Source organism: Notolabrus celidotus, chromosome 20 (genome assembly GCF_009762535.1).
Source record: "Notolabrus celidotus isolate fNotCel1 chromosome 20, fNotCel1.pri, whole genome shotgun sequence".
In the NCBI taxonomy this organism is placed as follows: Eukaryota; Metazoa; Chordata; class Actinopteri; order Labriformes; family Labridae; genus Notolabrus; species Notolabrus celidotus.
In genome coordinates, this window is record NC_048291.1 from 3,277,139 (window position 1) to 3,297,166 (window position 20,028).

Below are 20,028 nucleotides of genomic sequence, written 5' to 3' on the forward strand. Positions count from 1 at the left end.
TGTACGCCCAAAAATATCCAGATGTATTAATCTGTGTGCAGGGATCAACAGCTGTAGAAACGTGCGTACGCTACAGTGATGAGTCATGATCAAAAGCTGCGGCTCTGAGAGTCGATGCTTTATAGTGAATCAGAAGAGCCGGCTCGCATCGAGAGAGAGCCGGCTCCCAGTTTTTTCCTTTTGCTGCTTAGCTCTCTCAGTGCTCAGTCCCAGCTCTGCTCACAGCAGAACTTTGTTTTGATTGGTCAGTATGGCGGCCATGTGGCCAATCATATGTGAGGATATAGGATACAGGTGATGGAGGGGAGGCTGTGTATCGTGGCTTCATCTGTTCCTTCTGAGAAGGTTAGGGTTAGGGTTCTTCTCAAAGACAGGGCAAATACTCACTGAGAGGAGAAGTCGGATCAGCCCATCCAAGCTGAGGCATCTGATTTTTCTCAATGCCAACCTGAGGACATTAATAATGTTTGCTCCAGTTTGGTTCTGGTTCTGTTTGCTTGACTTGGTTCTGGTTCGGTTCTGGTTCGATTCTGGTTCTGTTTTCTTGAGTTCGGTTCGGGTTCTGGTTCGGTTCTGGTTCGGTTCTGGTTCGGTTCTGGTTCGGTTCTGGTTCGGTTCTGGTTCGGTTAGCTTGAGTTCGGTTCCGGTTCTGTTTGCTTGAGTTTGGTTCGGTTCTGGTTCGGTTCTGGTTCGGTTCTGGTTCTGTTTGGTTCTGTTTGGTTCGGTTCTGGTTCGGTTCTGGTTCGGTTTTCTTAAGTTCAGGTCTGGTTCTGGTTCGGTCTTAGTTCGGTTCTGGTTCAGTTCTGGTTCGGTTAGCTTGAGTGTGGTTCTGGTTCGGTACCGGTTCTATTTGCTTGAGTTTGGTTCTGTTTGTTTGTGTTTGGTTTTGGTTCTGTATTTTTGAGTTTGGTTCTGGTTCTGTTTGCTTGAGTTTGGTTCTGGTTCGCTTTGCTTAAATTTAGTTCTGGTTCTAACCCTAACCCTAACCCTAATCCTAACCCTAACCCTAACCCTAACCCTAATCCTAACCCTAATCCTAACCCTAACCCTAACCCTAATCCTAACCCTAACCCTAATCCTAACCCTAACCCTAATCCTAACCCTAACCCTAACCCTAATCCTAACCCTAATCCTAACCCTATCCCTAATCCTAACCCTAACCCCAATCCCAACCCTAATCCTAACCCTAACCCTAACCCTAATCCCAACCCTAACCCTAACCCTAACCCTAACCCTAATCCTAACCCTAATCCTAACCCTAACCCTAATCCTAACCCTAACCCTAACCCTAACCCTAACCCTAACCCTAATCCTAACCCTATCCCTAATCCTAACCCTAACCCCAATCCCAACCCTAATCCTAACCCTAACCCTAACCCTAACCCTAATCCTAACCCTAACCCTAATCCTAACCCTAACCCTAACCCTAATCCTAACCCTAACCCTAATCCCAACCCTAATCCTAACCCTAACCCTAATCCCAACCCTAATCCTAACCCTAACCCTAATCCTAACCCTAACCCTAACCCTAATCCTAACCCTAATCCTAACCCTAACCCTAATCCTAACCCTAACCCTAACCCTAATCCTAACCCTAATCCTAACCCTAACCCTAACCCTAACCCTAACCCTAACCCCTAACCCTAACCCTAACCCTAATCCTAATCCTAACCCTAACCCTAATCCCAACCCTAATCCTAATCCTAACCCTAATCCTAACCCTAACCCTAACCCTAATCCTAACCCTAATCCTAACCCTAACCATAACCCTAATCCTAACCCTAATCCTAATCCTAACCCTAACCCTAACCCTAACCCCTAACCCTAACCCTAACCCTAATCCTAATAACCCTAACCCTAATCCCAACCCTAATCCTAATCCTAACCCTAATCCTAATCCTAATCCTAACCCTAACCCTAACCCTAATCCTAACCCTAACCCTAACCCTAATCCTAACCCTAACCCCAACCCTAATCCTAACCCTAATCCTAATCCTAACCCTAACCCTAATCCTTACCCTAATCCTAACCCTAACCCTAACCCTAACCCTAACCCTAATCCTTAGCCTAACCCTAACCCTAATCCTAACCCTAACCCTAATCCCAACCCTAATCCTAATCCCAATCCCAACCCTAATCCTAACCCTAATCCTAACCCTAACCCTAACCCTAATCCTAACCCTAACCCTAATCCTAACCCTAACCCTAACCATAACCCTAATCCTAACCCTAACCCCAATCCCAACCCTAATCTTAACCCTAACCCTAATCCTAACCCTAACCCTAACCCTAATCCTAACCCTAACCCTAACCCTAACCCTAACCCTAATCCCAACCCTAATCCTAACCCTAATCCTAACCCTAACCCTAACCCTAATCCTAACCCTAACCCTAATCCTAACCCTAATCCTAATCCTAACCCTAATCCTAACCCTAACCCTAACCCTAATCCCAACCCTAATCCTAACCCTAACCCTAATCCTAACCCTAACCCTAACCCTAATCCCAACCCTAATCCTAACCCTAATCCTAACCCTAACCCTAACCCTAATCCTAACCCTAACCCTAATCCTTACCCTAACCCTAAGCCTAACCCTAATCCTAACCCTAATCCTTACCCTAACCCTAACCCTAACCCTAATCCTAACCCTAACCCTAACCCTAACCCTAATCCTAACCCTAACCCTAATCCTTACCCTAACCCTAACCCTAACCCTAACCCTAATCATAACCCTAACACTAACCCTAACCCTAATCCTAACCCTAACCCTAACCCTAATCCTAACCCTAATCCTTACCCTAACCCTAACCCTAACCCTAATCCTAACCCTAATCCTAACCCTAACCCTAACCCTAACCCTAATCCTAATCCTAACCCTAATCCTTACCCTAACCCTAACCCTAATCCTAACCCTAACCCTAATCCTAACCCTAACCCTAACCCTAATCCTAACCCTAACCCTAACCCTAATCCTAACCCTAACCCTAACCCTAACCCTAATCACAACCCCTGGTTCTGTTCTGTGGATATGTTTGCAGTTTTTTGTTGATTTGTACAATAAAAAAGTTTGATTAAAATACTAAACAAAAGTAAGAAGGTTTTGTAACAGAATAAATGCACAAAATTAGGCATTATAAGGCTTCTCATAAGAACACTGTACTTTAAAGGGATTTCAACACAAACCATTATTTTTTTAAAGTTAACGTTAAACATACGACTACAAACGATCCTAAATTAATACACCATGTTCATATATTTTTGATAACTGACACCATGTTTGATATTACTCTGACAAATTTTGCATTCAAATATTTCCAGCACAGTAATACTGGTGGGAATGAGGGCTGAGGGGGCGGCTAAGCCTCTTTCGAGGGGCTCATAAGTCCCTGGTAACCCCTCCTTCCTCTTTGCTCCTGAAGGAAAAACAAAACAGTGACCAGTCAGCATCTTCCTCCCCGAGCTCATTTCCCTCGGATGTATCTGAGGGATCAGGAGGGGCTGCAGATTTATGGCTCCCTGGTCTTTGCAGTGACCAATCTGATTCAGCAGATAATTGCTGAGTATGAGCCGTTATCAAGTGGACATCCAAGGTGCCTTGATTTATAACTCAGACTCTCAGGTTAACTTCATCAGGCGAGCTGTCGGAGGAGGAGGAGGAGGAGAAGGGGTGTGTGTAGTAGAGTTCAGCTGCAGGAACGTAGAAGTATCAGCTGCCAGGGGAGAATGTAAAGCAATTAATTACCTGGAAACCTGCCAGGGTGCATTAAAAAATGCTGAGATTTAAATGTGGTGGAAAAACAACAAATTAGAGTCAAGTAATGGTAAAGTAGAAATACATCAAAGTATATAATGAAAGGGAAAACGGCCAATCTGTGCATAGCTTCTGATACAGGAGACGCAATATGCAAAGATGTGATCCAACAGCAGAGCAGAGGATGAGGTTGAATTAAAAGGGTTTGAATGTGTAGAAAAAGAAGTAAGGGGTCGATTGAGACATAATTTAAAAACATAAAGCGGTCTTAGACCTTCTGACACCCTTTTTTATCCTCTAATTATTAGAGTTTATTTTCCTCTTAAAGGTGACATATCATATCATGCAAAATGGACTTTTTAATGGTTCTCTACCTGAAATATGTGTCCCTGTCTACAAACCCCTCTGAGAATGAAAAGAATCCATTCTGCCCCTGTTCTGATTTCTCCACCTTTCTGTAAATGTGTGCTGAAACCAGCCGTTTCAGTTTTCAGTGTTTTTCATACGTCACAACGCCATCCGGTCTGTAACAGGAAGTCAGAGCTCGGAGCTTGTTCAGCCCATAGACTGTATAAAATACAACTCAACCCCTCCTCCGTTTTTCATTCCCTGCACACATGTGTGCTAACAAGGAGCTTAGGAGGGAGGCTTGCTAGTTGTAGGCTGTCTTAATAAACACAGAGGTCGGTTTTACTCCCCACATCTGCAGATTTGAAGATCTAGTACAGGGGTAGGGGTGCAACGGATCAAAAAACTCACGGTTCGGATCGTATCATGGATTTGAGTCACGGATCGGATCATTTTTCGGATCAACAAAAAAAAAAAAAGAAAGAAGACAAGACAAATATAACTTTGTCCCTCTATTTATTTTGTAAAACACTTTGCCCATTAAATAAAAACAACATTCAACTCAAAATGTACTGCATGTGCAAAGCACCCCATCTGTGGGCCCAGTCCTGCCTCATTCACTGCATTTCATGGCATGGCAAGTGAAGGAGCAGAGGAACTTCAAAAGTTTCACTCCATTCTTCTTTCATTTGCTGATTTTCAACGTCCACTTTTCTTTGAGCAGCAAACTGTGAACACACCGCTTTATTCTAGGGTCCTATAGCTGGCAAAGTGCCAACATGTGAACTGCTCCATAAACGAAAGTGAAAGTTAAAAATTGCACTCGCAGCATTGGACTCTAAGTGACCCAGTAACAGCCTGTCTGTGTATCTGACATGGGAAAAAAATCCCGGTAAACACGGGGTGACCCGACCAAAACACAGAGTGAAGGAGTAACAGTTCGGGGGCCACAAATAGGCGGCCTGATGCGGCCCGCGTATTGATGGCTTCTGGTCTAGTGGATGCGCGACGGAATTTCATAACGTGGCTCAATCACATTCAGCATTCACTGTATTTCACAGGGAAACCAAAATGCTCCCATACATGTGACTTCCAAGATGCAGGAGGGTTATAATGTTCCTCTGCTCCTTCACTTGCCATGACTACCACTGCGCTTGACGAGTGAGTTGACGCGCAACCTTTTTTTTTCATCAACCGATCCGTGGACCACGTCCGTGCCGAACCGTGGAGAGGCATCCGTACGGATCACGGATCAACGATGATCCGTTGCACCACTATTCAGGGGTGTCCAAACTTTTTTCAAAGAGGGCCACATTTGATGTTGTCAGAATACCTCAGGGCCAGTGGCTCCTACTGAGACGTAGGAATCACAAAAGTTCTATATGAAATATTTAATAACAATTATTTTAAATGTTTTCTCAATAAAACAGTAACTAGGACGTACCATGTAAAGATTAGCAAACGTTATCTTCTTCTGGGGGAAAATGTTTTTCATTAGGGTCAGGCAATGTTGGAAAAAATACTGTCTCATTATTTTCCTATGGCAGGATCATGATCTGGATTTCATCACACTTCTTTTTCCATGTTAAGAAAAAGAACATATTAAGAACAAAATAACTATTTACCTGAGTTCTGAAGATTTTTTATGCACCAAATTTGGCCTTCTCTGTACAATTTCAAATTTTTGATCTTGTCTTGTGTCCTCTTTTGTGTCTTCTGAACTTTTAATGTTCATCAAGAACATTTTCACATCATGATAAAAACATTAATTTGAAAACCTGTCAGCTTTAAGAGTTCTTGTGTTTCTTCTTTTTGCCGTCTTGCAGAATTCCCAGAGCTTTGGCTTTAGACAGGTGGTCCATATGAAGCTTTTTGAGACGTTTCTGGATTGACTTTAGTTTTGTTTGTGCACTTGAAAGAAACTGTAAATGTACAGATGATTCAGAATGTGATTAATTTCTTTGCTATAAATAACACATTTTAAGATGGAATCTTGGGGCCATAAATAAATGGACCTTGGGCCGCGATTGGCCCCCGGGCCGCACTTTGGACATGCATGATCTAGTGGATGATTTTTAGTTTTCATGGAAACGTGCTAGCGCTAGTTAGCATAGCCACATAGCTACATGTTGGTAGCTGTGTACCAAGACACACGTCGACATACTGATAAATAAAACAACAAGAAACACTAAATCTGTGACCAATGGTTCAGAAAGGTCCTGCTGCAGGCGCCTCTCCGTCAGGATCAGATTCTGGATCAGATTCAGAGGGTTGAAGTAACACGGGTCTGTGAGCAGCCAACATGTAAACATTAGATCAACGTGCTGGAGAGCCGAGGCCACACCCACTTCCTGAGGGGGCGTGGTCAGAGGGAAAACAGAGTGTTCTGAGGAGGACTGAAGAAGAGGGGTTTTCAGGCAGACCAAAATCTGATTTCAAAGTGTTTTTTTGAGCATAAACTTTAAAGACATGTTTTGGGGACCTCTTAGACCAATATATATTGATGAAAAAGAGCAGAATATGTCACCTTTAATACTACCTATTCATTTTTTTAAAGGTTGTTGACATGAATATCTCTCAGCTGGCCTGGGAATGCCTCGGTATTCTCCCAGAGGAGCTGGTAGAAGTGGCTGTGGAGAGCAGTGTCTGGGCTTCCCTGCTGAGACTGCTGCCCCCACAACCCGGACTCAGATGGATGGATGGATGACAAATGTTTAGGACTGTTTATCTGCACACAAAACAACATTTACAGGCTGGACAAAAACATGTTTTACTGTTAATTATAGAATCCAGGATGTTTACATGCAGGTCTGGCACATTTCACAACCTTGACAGCAGGATGTATTTCTGCTCTCTTTGTCGTCAGCATGTAGGTCCATTGTGTTCACTCTGAAGGAAGAAGAAGAAAAGCCAGATGGAGAAATGATGTTGGTGTGTGGGTGGCAAAATGACATCAATGGTCTTTTCAAGGACATCCCGAGGTAACCAGAGAGCTCCAGCTCTGCTCCTCGTGGCACAGACCTCCACGCTCTCTCACTATCGCCCCTCTGCTTCATCTCTGACGACACCAAGCTCTTTAATACGCCCCCATCTCAGAACAAAACACGATGCAGGAACGGGATTGGCTTGGCCGGGCTGCCTGGTTGCTATGAAGAAGTGAGGGGTTTCTGATTTTCAATGCTTCCATAGAGGAGGTGGTGACGCCCGGGCAGCATTAAAAGGTGATTTGTCATGTGTCTCTTAATTTAGAGGCAGATCAGATGAAAGTTTAATGAATTTTAATGATTGCTTGGAGGAAAATGGGTCACTTCAGCTGCAAATAGTTAGATTCAGCAGAAACAGGATATTAATAAAGCACATAACTTTTGTGCTAATTACTCAGTGAAAACAATTGATAGCTAAATTAAAAAAATATATTAATAATATTCATGTTGAATTCGGCACTTTTTTAAAATTCTAGGCACTCCCTCAAAGTGGCAGAATAAACCAAGCAGGTCATAAAAACACAAGGTCAAGCAAAAATGAAAGGATACAATTTCAGTCCCTCCAGGGAGTGCGATCGCAACTATCAACGCAAATTCAACCAATCAGTGTGGAGGTCAAATATGGACCAAGTTATACATTTAAAGCTAGGGTTGGTCGTCACGGAAAACTAGCATGAATTTGAATGTAGCATTTCCTCAGCAGTGGCGGTTCTAGACCAATTTTACTGGGGGGGCCAGGCTGGGGCCAAGGGTGTTGTCAGAGGGACACATTCAACCCTGACAGAAGAGACTGAGCAGGGCGAGGACCGGCTTAGAACAACCTGGCAAAACATCAGTGCATCCCTTTATACTAGACATATATACTACTGTGTGCTTTATCAACATGCAGACTGACAGCAGCTGTTTGGTTGTTTACACTCAACATGAGTCCCTTAGCCCTTAGCTCTTTAAGGGACTGGAACCAAGTGCCACACGCACGTGTTCCACCTGTAACATCGGCGCGATACCGAAGCTTTTTTTATTGTATGATATTTGTTTGGTGTGGAGGAGGGGGGGCACAGGGGGGTCCAGGTTCAGTTTTACAGGGGCACTGGCCCCTGTTGGCCCCTCCCCAGAACCGCCACTGTTCCTCAGGACTTTGTCTAACCCTTCCCCACCCTCCCCTCAGAGCTCCTCCAAAACAACGCCCCCGCTCACATGCAGGAGCGCAGCTGATTCACGATCATATGATGGTGACTGATTAAAAACCGGTCCTTGTGAAAGTTAAAAACACAAACAAACATGTCTGCTGTTAGTACTCACAACTCACAGTGAGCGAGAGAGAGGAGAGACAAGAGGAGAAGTTCTTCATTCATTCAAACATTGATTGTTGCTTTGTTGGTTGGCGTGGTAACGGCCGACAGTGACCGGTTATTAAAGATCAACGTGTTCACCAATCGGCTCGTCATCCCTACAGCGTCAGGACGGACGCTACAGTACATCTACATTTTCTGTAGGACTTACTGAATGTTATTCATTCTTGTCAGAGCCCCGGTGGTGAGAGCTTTTTAGACTCTGATCCGGACTACAGTCCTGAGCAAAGCCCCTCATGGGGTCAGAGGGGACAGGCCCGAGGTGGAGCGAGAGGGGCAGTGAGTAGAGTCAGGGGAAGCAGAGGCAGGAGACGGGGAGTGAACGCCGGGGACATGTACGCTCTGCAGGAGGCGGGCAGAACGTCAGGACGGGATCTGATTGGTTTCATAAATCGGACCCTAATGACGGTGATTGGTTGGTGTTTTCCCAGGTTTACTCCGGCTGTAGATAGCAGCTTTTGTTACCTCTTTTTTAAGAACACATTATGTATTGATTACCATCAGGACATAAAGATCATTTTAACCAGTATAATAAAAAGTGCACTGCAGAAACTCAAAATCTTACCAAGTGACATATGGACTTGTTTTAAGACAATCTAGATTTAACAATCTCATTTTAAGAGGTCTTGTCAAGTAAAATGAACTTGCTGCATGGACAGATAATTTCACTAGTTTTAAGAACTTTTTTTTTACCTTATATTTAAGCTACCCTTTTTTTGCAGTGTGTATCTAAATCTGACTACCAACCCCAGCTTTAACTGAGTTAAAACAATAGATTATTTTCAGCTATATCTTCATGTAGAATGTATTCTGCTGCTTGGTGTACATAGTGTATAAGAAAGGAGTTGTGTAATCATTTAATTTTATGGTTAATTCCTCCAGAAATAAGCAAACAGACAAACTGTTGGAGTAGTACTACATACGGTCTATGTGTGGAATATAAAAAGGGTTGTTCCAGCTGAACTGAAGCTTGTTTCAAACATTGTAAAAGTTGCCACAAAGTGCAGCTTTTTAGTATCCAAGCTGTCCTCACCTGACAACAGTCTATCTTGAGAAACTGAACTCAGAGCACTGCCCTCCTTCACCCTGTTAAATCCATTATACTTGTTGATTATCTCCTAATTAGACAGTAAATGTTTCCTCACACACTCAGGCGGTAAATTCGGACAGTGTTGCTGAGCGTGTGGAATTGATTTCCTGCTCTCATTTTCCAATGGATGACAGTGAAGATGAATTATTCACAAAGTCCACACCTCTCATGGATGGCTGACCTTTAAAGAGGACTTAAGCTGCGCTTGTTAGGCCCTGACTGATAAACTCAGAGCTTTCGAAGCTGCAGAAATCACCGGCTGAGACGTGAAATATGAAAGATTACTCCTCGTCTCTGGCCCCTTCGAACTTTTGCTCTGGCAGGTTTCGTAAAACTCAATTTGCCATGAAAATCTGCGTCACCATGAGAGACACAATGTATTAGATCGGACTGATTGTGAACTCGTTGCTCACAAGCGAAACCAAGCAAACAGAATGTTAAGGATCAAGATTCAGACAGGAAATTGTGCGGTTGTTTCTTTGAGTGTCATCTGAAAGTAGATCCAGTCAGGGTTTTGTGATCTCACACCAACAACACCCTACGCTGAGGTAAGACTGCATGTTATAAGCAAGATCCAGCAGATGTAGGATTTCAAGACCCATCGCCCCCAAAACCAAAAATTGATTGTCATCTGCCTCAACCATCTATTTTCCTTACACTGGATCTGAACCCATAACCATCAGACTGAAAGGCAGCAATCCCGTCCACCCCACCACAGAGCTACTTACCAATGCTCTCTTCTTTTTGGTCTTTTCATTCCATCTTTTTTTTTGCAATAGTCCAAAAAGTGTTCCTTTCGATCTCACATTGGAAGCCTATAGTGGGATCTGAACCCAGAACCATCAGACCACGGGGCTATTTGGATGGGCTTACTTTTGTAGGTCCTTTCATTCCTGGATTAAGATATTTTTCTTCAACAACACAGTTCTTACTACAGTGTGAGGAAAGTGTTTTAATTCCAACTCCCATGGACAGTCCGTGTCAGGGACTCAAACCCAGGACCCTGGCTTTGGAAGGCAGCAATTCACACCACAACACCACAGATTACTTACCACTGAATGCTATTGTAGGTCTTTTCATTATACCAATTTGTTCAAACCACAGTGTGAGGAAAGCGCTTTAATTCCAACTCCCATGGCTAGTCCATGTCAGGGACTCGAACCCAGGACCCTGGCTTTGGAAGGCAGCAATTCACACCACAACACCAAAGAGCTACTTGCCACTGCAAGCTTTTTTTTGGTCTTTTCATTCCATCTTTGTTTTGTAGTAGTTTAAAAGCACAGCACAACAACTTTGTGAGTGTAAGTGTTCCTTTCGATCTCACATTGGAAGCCTATAGTGGGATCTGAACCAAGAACCATCAAACCACGGGGCTGCTTGGATGGGCTTACTTTTGTAGGTCCTTTCATTCCCCGATTTAGATATTATACTTCAAAAGCACAGTTCTTACTACAGTGGGAGGAAAGTGTTTTAATTCCAACTCCCATGGACAGTCAATATAAGGGACTCGAACCCAGGACCCTTGCTTTGAAAGGCAGCAATTCACACCACAACACCAAAGAGCTACTTGCCATTGCAAGCTTTTTTTTTGGTCTTTTCATTCCATCTTTGTTTTGTAGTAGTTTAAAAGCACAGCCCAACAACTTTGTGAGTGTAAGTGTTCCTTTCCATCTCACATTGGAGGCCCATAGTAGGATTTGAACCCAGAACCATCAGATTGAAAGGTAGCAGGCCTATCCTCATCACCATGGGGCTGCTTGGATGAATTTACTTTAGTCAGTCTTTTCATTCCACCATTTATATATTGTACTTCAAGTGTACAGGTCTTAGTACAGTGTGAGAAAAGTGCTCTAATTCCAACTCCAATGGACAGTCGATGTCAGGGACTCGAACCAAGGACCCTTGCTTTGGAAGGCAGCAAATCAAACCACAACACCACAGAGTTTCTTGCCAGTGCTTGTCTCTTTAGGTGTTTTTATTGCACCATTTAGTGGTATTAGTATAAAAGCACAGCTCAACCACATTGTAAGGAAAGTGTTTCATTTCCATCTCATATTGGAAGACGTTAGTGGGATTTGAACCCAGAACAATCAGATTGAAAGGCAGCAGGCCTATCCTCATCACCATGGGGCTGCTTGGATGAATTTACTTAAGTCAGTCTTTTCATTTCACCATTTGGACATTGTACTTCAAGAGTTCAGTTCTTACTACAGTGGGAGGAAAGTGCTCTAATACCAACTCCCATGGACAGTTGATGTCAGGGACTCGAACCCAGAACCCTTGCTTTGGAAGTCAGCAATTTAAACCACAAGACCATTATTGCACCATTTAGTGGTATTAGTATAAAAGCCCAGCTCAACCAAATTGTAAGGAAAGTGTTTCATTTCCATCTCACATTGGAAGACGATAGTGGGATTTGAACCCAGAACAATCAGATTGAAATGTTGCGGCCCAGTCCTCGAAACCACAGAGCTTCTTGCCAGTGCTTGTCACTTTAGGTCTTTTTTTTTTTTATATTGTACTTTAAAAGCACAGTTCAAACTTCAGTGTAAGGAAAGTGTTTCATTTGCATCTCCCATGGACCGTCCCCACCAGGATTCAAACCTAGGTCCCTTGCATTGACAGGCAGCAGCCCTGTCCTCCACACCATGGGGGCTGCTTCTGTGAGCTTTCTTTTGCAGGTCTTTTCATCCCCTTGGATATTGTACTTCAAAAGCATAGTTCAAACTACAGTGAGAGGAAAGTGTTACATTTCCATTTTGCATGGACAGCATCCGCCAGGTTGTGGGAATGTTTCTTTAAAACTTCAGAACTCTGCTCTCCACTCCATCTTATTTGTGTGATTTTACACTGCAGAGGCTTCTTATCTTATCCTTTAAAACCTTGTCCATGTCGGACAAAGACCCTGGATTTTATTGTAAGCAGTTCTCCACTTTAGTTCCTTCTACTTAAAAAAAGAGAAGAAGCTGAAGAGTTTCTCTCCAGACGGCCTGAATTGCAGTATTCCCCCGTCCCCCTGAAAGAGAATAAAAAATACAGCACATGCTTCTCCTTACAGTAAAACCTCCATTCCTCTGTATGGCTGTATGCATTCTTTCGTTCCATGCATGTTTGAGAAGAGGATGGTTTGTTTGTTTTATTCCTCTTTTTTTTTGGCTCTGAATTTATAAACCATCTGCTCCCCTGACAGTTCAGAGCAGAGTGTCGTTGGCTGCTGCGCTCCGATTCTCACAGATGCTGCTGTCAGACCGCCAGCCGGAGAGCCGGGTACGCGTCCTGCTGCAGACTGTGTGTGTGTGTGTGTGTGTTAGTGTGGTGTGTGTGTGTGTTTATGTGTATGTGTGTATCCTGCACACTGCTTTTAACTCCTTTTGAAGGCACATTTGCTCACTGACTTAATGCACAAGTCGTATGATATTATGTTTTCTTAACAAGTCGGTGAAAAACCCAACTGTGGATGTGACGTCTTTTAGAAACCAAATATTCAGTTTACTGATTTTGATTATAATTTAAAACCTGACTTACCTGGCCCCCCTTTTTAATTTCTTAATGTGACTTTTTAAATGACAAAACCACAATTGTTTGGTTTGTGGTTTTGGGGGCATTTTGGGCATTGAACTCAACATGGGTAGGTTCTTGGTTCTGGTTCTGAAAAACATCATAGTTTGACCCGAATACAAGATGTTTTCCTTTTTGAAAAATACATTTGTTGGGGCATTTTTGCCTTTAACGGATAGGACAGCTGAAGAGAGACAGGAAATGTGGGGAGTGGAGAGTGGGGCAGGACATGCAGTAAATGGTCGAGGCTGGAATCGAACCTACGACCTCTGCGACAAGGACTCTGTATATGAGACACGCTAGGCCAACAGTGCCCGGGTCCTTTTAACACATCAAAAAAGGTGTGATTGTCATCTGACTTTTGGACACCAGTATTCATTCGCAAGTGGACAACGCCATGACCTTCTCATGACTGAGGCCAGCTGTCACTCACAACCAGAGCAGCAGAGGGATGAAAGGTGGAGAGACACACTAATCGTCAGCAACAACTACTTTATTGAGTAATCGAGCGGCAACCTCCAGCCGCGAGAATTGAAGCCAATGCAGAAGTGGTAAAAACTGCAGTTCCTCGAGTGTCCACTTGAGGCTGGCTCAGGAAGTAGCGTAAAAACCACATACACACCAATTCAAAGAAGCCGATCTTTACAGCAGAAATAAACATGTTTACAGCCTGGTACAGAAACGAGCGTAGTCTGGATAGCTCATTTCTTGATCGGCACACACTGAACGGGGGTGAATTTTTCATAACGCAACAATTCCAAAGATATTAAGATTACGAGTTTTCCATTACGAGAGGCACAGCTGACTTGATTGACAGGCGGGAAACACTGTAGCTGTTGGCGAGGAGGCTCAAAGCCCGTTAGGTTATCTTCGGCTTATCCAATATGACTTCAAAACAGCGCTTCAGAAACAGATTAGTGACGTCATGGATACTACATCCATTATTTATACAGTATATGGGACTTACAGATAACAGAGATGTCTCCTCTAGCCAGCTGCTTCACACTGAGCAGTGGGAGTGATGTGTGGATGGAGGACAGACAGTGTCAGAGGTCAGTGATGGATTCAGAATGGGGGTGTGATGAATAGCATGCACTGTGCATGTGAACTTTGTGTGCAAAGCTGCAGGTCCAAAAGTATTGCACATAAGAACAGCGGGAGATTAGAAATGAGGAACATCCACAACCGAGGAAGAACCTCCTGCACACTAGTGGCTTTTAAACAACAGGTTATTTTCATATTTTGTATTGTTCATTTACACATATGACCAAGATTTGGTCTTCCAAAAGTATTTCTACAGCAGTAAATGTTGAAAAGGGGAGGTCTTCTTATAATCAGGGTTGTCATATATTTAGACCCATATGGTATTACAGTGTGAGTTCCAGTTTCAGCTGGGACACAAAGGGGGTCATCCCTATGTTCCCACAGCCATGTGTTCCCACATCTCTAGGATATTTTCAAACAGCCAAGATGTAAATATCCTTTGGGTGCCAAAACACTCACCAAGAGAGTAGCGCAGTAGACTTGATGACACTGACAGGTTAACACAGAGGAGTTTTCAAATGGGCATCCTCCTTCCTTAACGTGTCCTCCATGAGCCTATGACGCCTCCAGAGGGCTGGAAAGTGACTCCAAGCATCCCAGGGGCACCCCCTCTCTATGCCAACCCCAGCTTTCTAGAGGTAGTGATGCACTGCAAACTATGGTTTGCGTCCAGTTGCTGCGCTTCATTCGACCGATCTGACCGGAAGCTAGTCAATGCGAGGGCTCTGTGCTACTTAGTTTAGTTAGTTTTATTTAAAAGGACAATGTGCACTTACATTAAATGTTTGCAGTAAACCATAGACTGTGTAAAATATGGACGTAGTATCCGTGACGTCACTCATCTGTTCCTGAGAGCTGATTTGAAGCTAATCGACGGCAGCAGCCATATTGGAAATGTGGAACTCAACCAGGCAGAGTGTGACTTAAAGGGGTGGGGTTTGAGCCTCTTAGCCAACAGCTATGTGTTCCCGCCTGTCAATCAAGTCAGTCATGTCCTTATATGGGCAAAAACTGGCAATCTTAATATCTTCTGAAATTCACCCCCCGTACAGTGTGTGCCGATAGAGAGATTAGCTACTGTAGCCAAGCCGTTTTTTGAACCAGGATGTAAACATGTTTATTAATGCTGCAAAGATCAGCTTCTTTGAATTGGTGTGTATGTGGTTTCCAGTGTTTCTGCAGCCAGCCTCAAGTGGATTCTCGATGAACTGCACTTCTGCATGGGCTTCATATTTTGAGACTGGAGGTTGCAACTTGCAATAAACAAAGACATGGGCGCACCAGATTCAGCTAAAAGCTACATTCCATCTGTAGTCCATTGTTACTGGATAATAGGTTGGGTGTAATTGGCTACCAAATTCGAATAAAGTGGATACAATCTGATACATTTTTTTGAAAAAGGGGTAACACTTTACAATAAGGGTCCCTTAATTAGCATTAGTTAATGCATTATTAAGCATTAATGAACAGTTTAATAATAATCGTTATAATGTATTACCTAACATTAACTAACACAGTAGTTAGTGCATTAATAAGCAGTTAATTAATGTCCACTGCTCAGAGTTAATTAATACATTATTAAGCATTAATAAAAGTTACAAAACTTAATCAGTTAACCATTAGTGAATGCTTTCTGGACCCTTATTGTAAAGTGTAACACATGCATCACTTAAGTATCACATTATAAATGCTAAACTGCCTCATATGCATCAGCATAAGCATAAGCGTGTGCATCACTTTGAAGTGTCCTCTGGAAACACTTCTGTTGTGTTGCTGTCTATTTGCAGCGCGTTTTTCTAATGTATTGTGTTGTGGTCTTTGCATCTCGTTTTCTAAATGCTGCGCATGTGTTGTCAAATTGATGAAGATGTTTTCTTAATTTGCTTGTGTTTTGTCTTTTTGCATGTGTTTTCTTAAGTTGCAGTGCTGTGAGCTCTCAGGGCCACCGTACTTCTCTGTGCCAGTTGAGATGTTATCTGTGATTATCTGTTTTATTCTAAATAAAATGTGTTGAATTCTTTACATGTGTTGCTTCAACTACATTTCAACTCATTTTGCTTCAGCGTATGTGTTACCTAAGGGATACATGTGTTACACTTTACAATAAGGGTCCAAAAAGCATTCACTAATGCTTAATTATGGTTAAGTAATGCTTATGAGGCAGTTTAGCATTTATAATGTGTCACTTAAGTGATGCATGTGTTACACTTTACAATAAGGGTCCAGAAAGCATTCACTAATGGTTAACTAATTAAGTTTTGTAACTTTTATTAATGCTTAATAATGTATTAATTAACTCTGAGCAGTGGACATTAATTAACTGCTTATTAATGCATTAACTACTGTGTTAGTTAATGTTAGGTAATACATTATAACGATTATTAAACTATTATTAAACTGTTAATTAATGCTTAATAATGCATTAACTAACGCTAATTAAGGGACCCTTATTGTAAAGTGTTACCAAAAAAGGAAATGAGGAAACATAGGGCCTAATTTTGGAAAAAAAATGTGGAAATGTTGGAACAAAGGAACGCTCCTGACTCAATCAGCAGTCTTCTCTTCTTCTTCATTTACAGAGAAGGAGTACAGAAAGTCTAATGTCACATTGTTCGACCTGAAAAGGATTTCTTATTGCAGTAATGACATAAATGTTCAGTGTCAGTGCCTATATTGACGCTGACAGACAGGAAGTGATGGAAATAAATGATATTACATATTTTTTATAACTGTTTTACAAACTGCAGTGAGATTGAGTTGTAATATAATTGATCAGATTTCTAGCAGCAACCACACTAACCATTTTTTGTAGTTTTATTTTAGGAAAGACTCTCATTTGCCAAAAGTCATTTTCTAATACATCGACGGTCTAATCAGGGTTGACAAGTTAGTGTATTGCCAATTTGATGCAAATTTAATTTGACTGAAATCAGAGTCTCCATCCTGTCCGCTCATTATGAACACAAGGGCAGATTCTCAGTCAAACTCATGAATCCCTCATGCAGGAAAGTGTATTTTTTTTACGATGCATTTCAAAGCTGCTTGTGCAGACTGCTTAACCTTTTAAGACGTTCAATAAAGAATTATAGGCATGCTGCATTTCATCAGTCGTGGAAGAAGACTGAAAAGCTGGAGACGTCAGAAGGAAGCGGCTGCAGCTTCGGATTTCCTCGTGGAGTGTGAATCGTTTCTTGAAATTCTGTTGAGCTTAAACATGTTTGTTTGAGCCACACAGCAGTGTGGATGAAGGATGACATGTTGCAGCATGCATTAGACATACAGTGGATATTGAAAGTCTACACACCCCTGTTGAAATGCAAGGTTTTGTGATGCAAAAAAATGAGACCAAGATAAACATGACAGAACTTTTTCCACCTTTAATGTGACCTATAACATGAACAATTCAACTGAATTAAAAAAAAAATCTTTTAGGGGGAAGAATGCAAAATAAAAAGCTAAAATAATGTGGTTGCATAAGTGTACACACCCTTTAACCCATGCTTTGTTGAAGAACCTCTTGATTGTATCACAGCACTCAGTCTTTTTTTGTAGGAGTTTGTATTTGCCCATTCTTCTTTACAACAAAGCTCCAAATCCACCAGATAGTGAGGGCATCTCCTGTGCACAGCCCTCTTCAGACCACCCCACAGATATTCAACTGGATTCATGTCTGGACTCTGGCTGGGGCATTCCAAAACTCTTATCTTCTTCTGGTGAAGCCATGCTTTTGTGGATTTGGATGTATGCTTTGGTTTGGTTTTGTGTTAAACTGACTGGTGTTTGTAACTGTTCATACTTGCCTCCACCTTGACTAAGGCCTTGGTTCCAGCTGAAGAGAACCAGCCTCAAAGCCTGATGCTGCCCTCACCATGCTTTGCTGTGGGTCTGGTGTTCTTTATGTGATGTGCAGTGTTGTTTTTATGACAAACATACCTTTTGGAATTATGGCCCAAAAACCTGGAGGTTTTGTGTTAAACTGACTGGTGTTTGTAACTCTTCATACTTCCCTCCACCTTGACTAAGGCCCTGGTTCCAGCTGAAGAGAACCAGCCCCAAAGCATGATGCTTCTCTGTGGGTCTGGTGTTCTTTATGTGATGTGCAGTGTTGTTTTTATGACAAACATACTTTTTGTACATTATGGCCCAAAAGTCCAACTTTGGTTTCATCACACCATAAAACATTTTCCACATACTGTTGTTGATTTGGATGTATGCTTTGATTTCGTTGTTGTATTGTAAGGTGAAATTCTTCTTCATCTTCATCTTTCTTTTTTTTTTTTTTTCAAAGATCTTTTTATTTATATTTTGACACATTACAAAAAAAGATCAATGCAAACAATTCAAGAAAGTGACGTTTTTGTATAAGAAACATATTAAGTAAATGAATAAAAAAATAATAAAAAAGCCAATAATATGTGATAACTTAAAATAAAAGATTGACAAGTACCCAAACAGGAAAATAAAGAATAGTGAAATTACAATACGATGAGTAGGTGAATATATATATATATATATATAAAAAAAAAAAAAAGATAAAAGAGCAATAAGTATAAAAAAACAAATATACATCCATATATATCCAGATACACCCATATACATACATATACATACAAATACATACGTACATACATACATACATGTACATACACACACATGGAAATAAAATTATAATCGTTCAAGAAAAAACCCCCGGATAAATTAATAAATAAACAAACAAAAAATAAGAATAAAAGGAATGAAAGTACCAAAAACAAGTTAAGAAGTAGAATAAACAAAACAAAACAAACAAAACAAACAAACACACAAGCAAACAAACAAAAAAAACACCACATATGGCAATGTCAAATAGGAACAACCGAACATGTTCTTCATTGAAAATAGTTGTTGTGCTCTCGAAGGGACTCAAGGCCTCAAAGTATCAAGTAAAAAAACAGTCTATGAGGAAGTAAAATTAAGAAAAGATCTCAAGAATTACAACCAGCTTCATTGAGGTGCGTCTTTGAACTGAAGGGTTTTTACTAGGTCAAAGAAAGGCTGCCATACTTTTAAAAAACTATTTGTGGATCTGCGCAGAGTATGTCTGATCTTTTCAAGTCTGCTACAATGAAGGGCATCCCTGACCCAACCCTCATAGGATGGAGGGGAGGCAGATTTCCAGCAAAACAAGATCCGACGTCTGGCCAACAAAGTGAGGAAGGCTATAAAGACAGTTTTGGTTTTTGGGAGGACCATCGCATGAGGAAGTACCCCAAAAAGTCCAATTAGTGGAGTTGGTTGCAGGGACACTTTAAGTGCTTTTGAAAGGACATCAAAAACATGAGACCAGTAATTTTGTAGAGCTGAGCAGGACCAGAGCATATGTATCAGTGAGGCAGGTTGTTGCTTACATCTGTCACACAAAGGATTTATATCAGGGTAAATTCGGGAAAGCCTTAGCTTGGTCCAGTAAGTACGATGTATCATCTTCATCTTTCTAATGGAGGTCTGGAGGTTTTGTGTTAAACTGACTGGTGTTTGTAACTCTTCATACTTCCCTCCACCTTGACTAAGGCCCTGGTTCCAGCTGAAGAGAACCAGCCCCAAAGCATAATGCTGCCCCCACCATGCTTCTCTGTGGGTCTGGTGTTCTTTATGTGATGTGCAGTGTTGTTTTTTGCACCTATTATACCTTTTGGAACTATGGCCCAAAAAGTTCAACCTTGGTTTCATCACACCATAAAACATTTGATGCTTTTGGGAGACTTCATGTGTGTTTTTGAAACATCTTCCCAGGCTTGGATGTTTTTCTTTGTAAGAAACAGCTTCCATCTTGCCACCCTACCCATAGCAGAAACATATGAAGAACAGGAGAGATGTTGTCACATGTAGTCCACAGACAGTCTTAGTCAGAAATCCCTGCA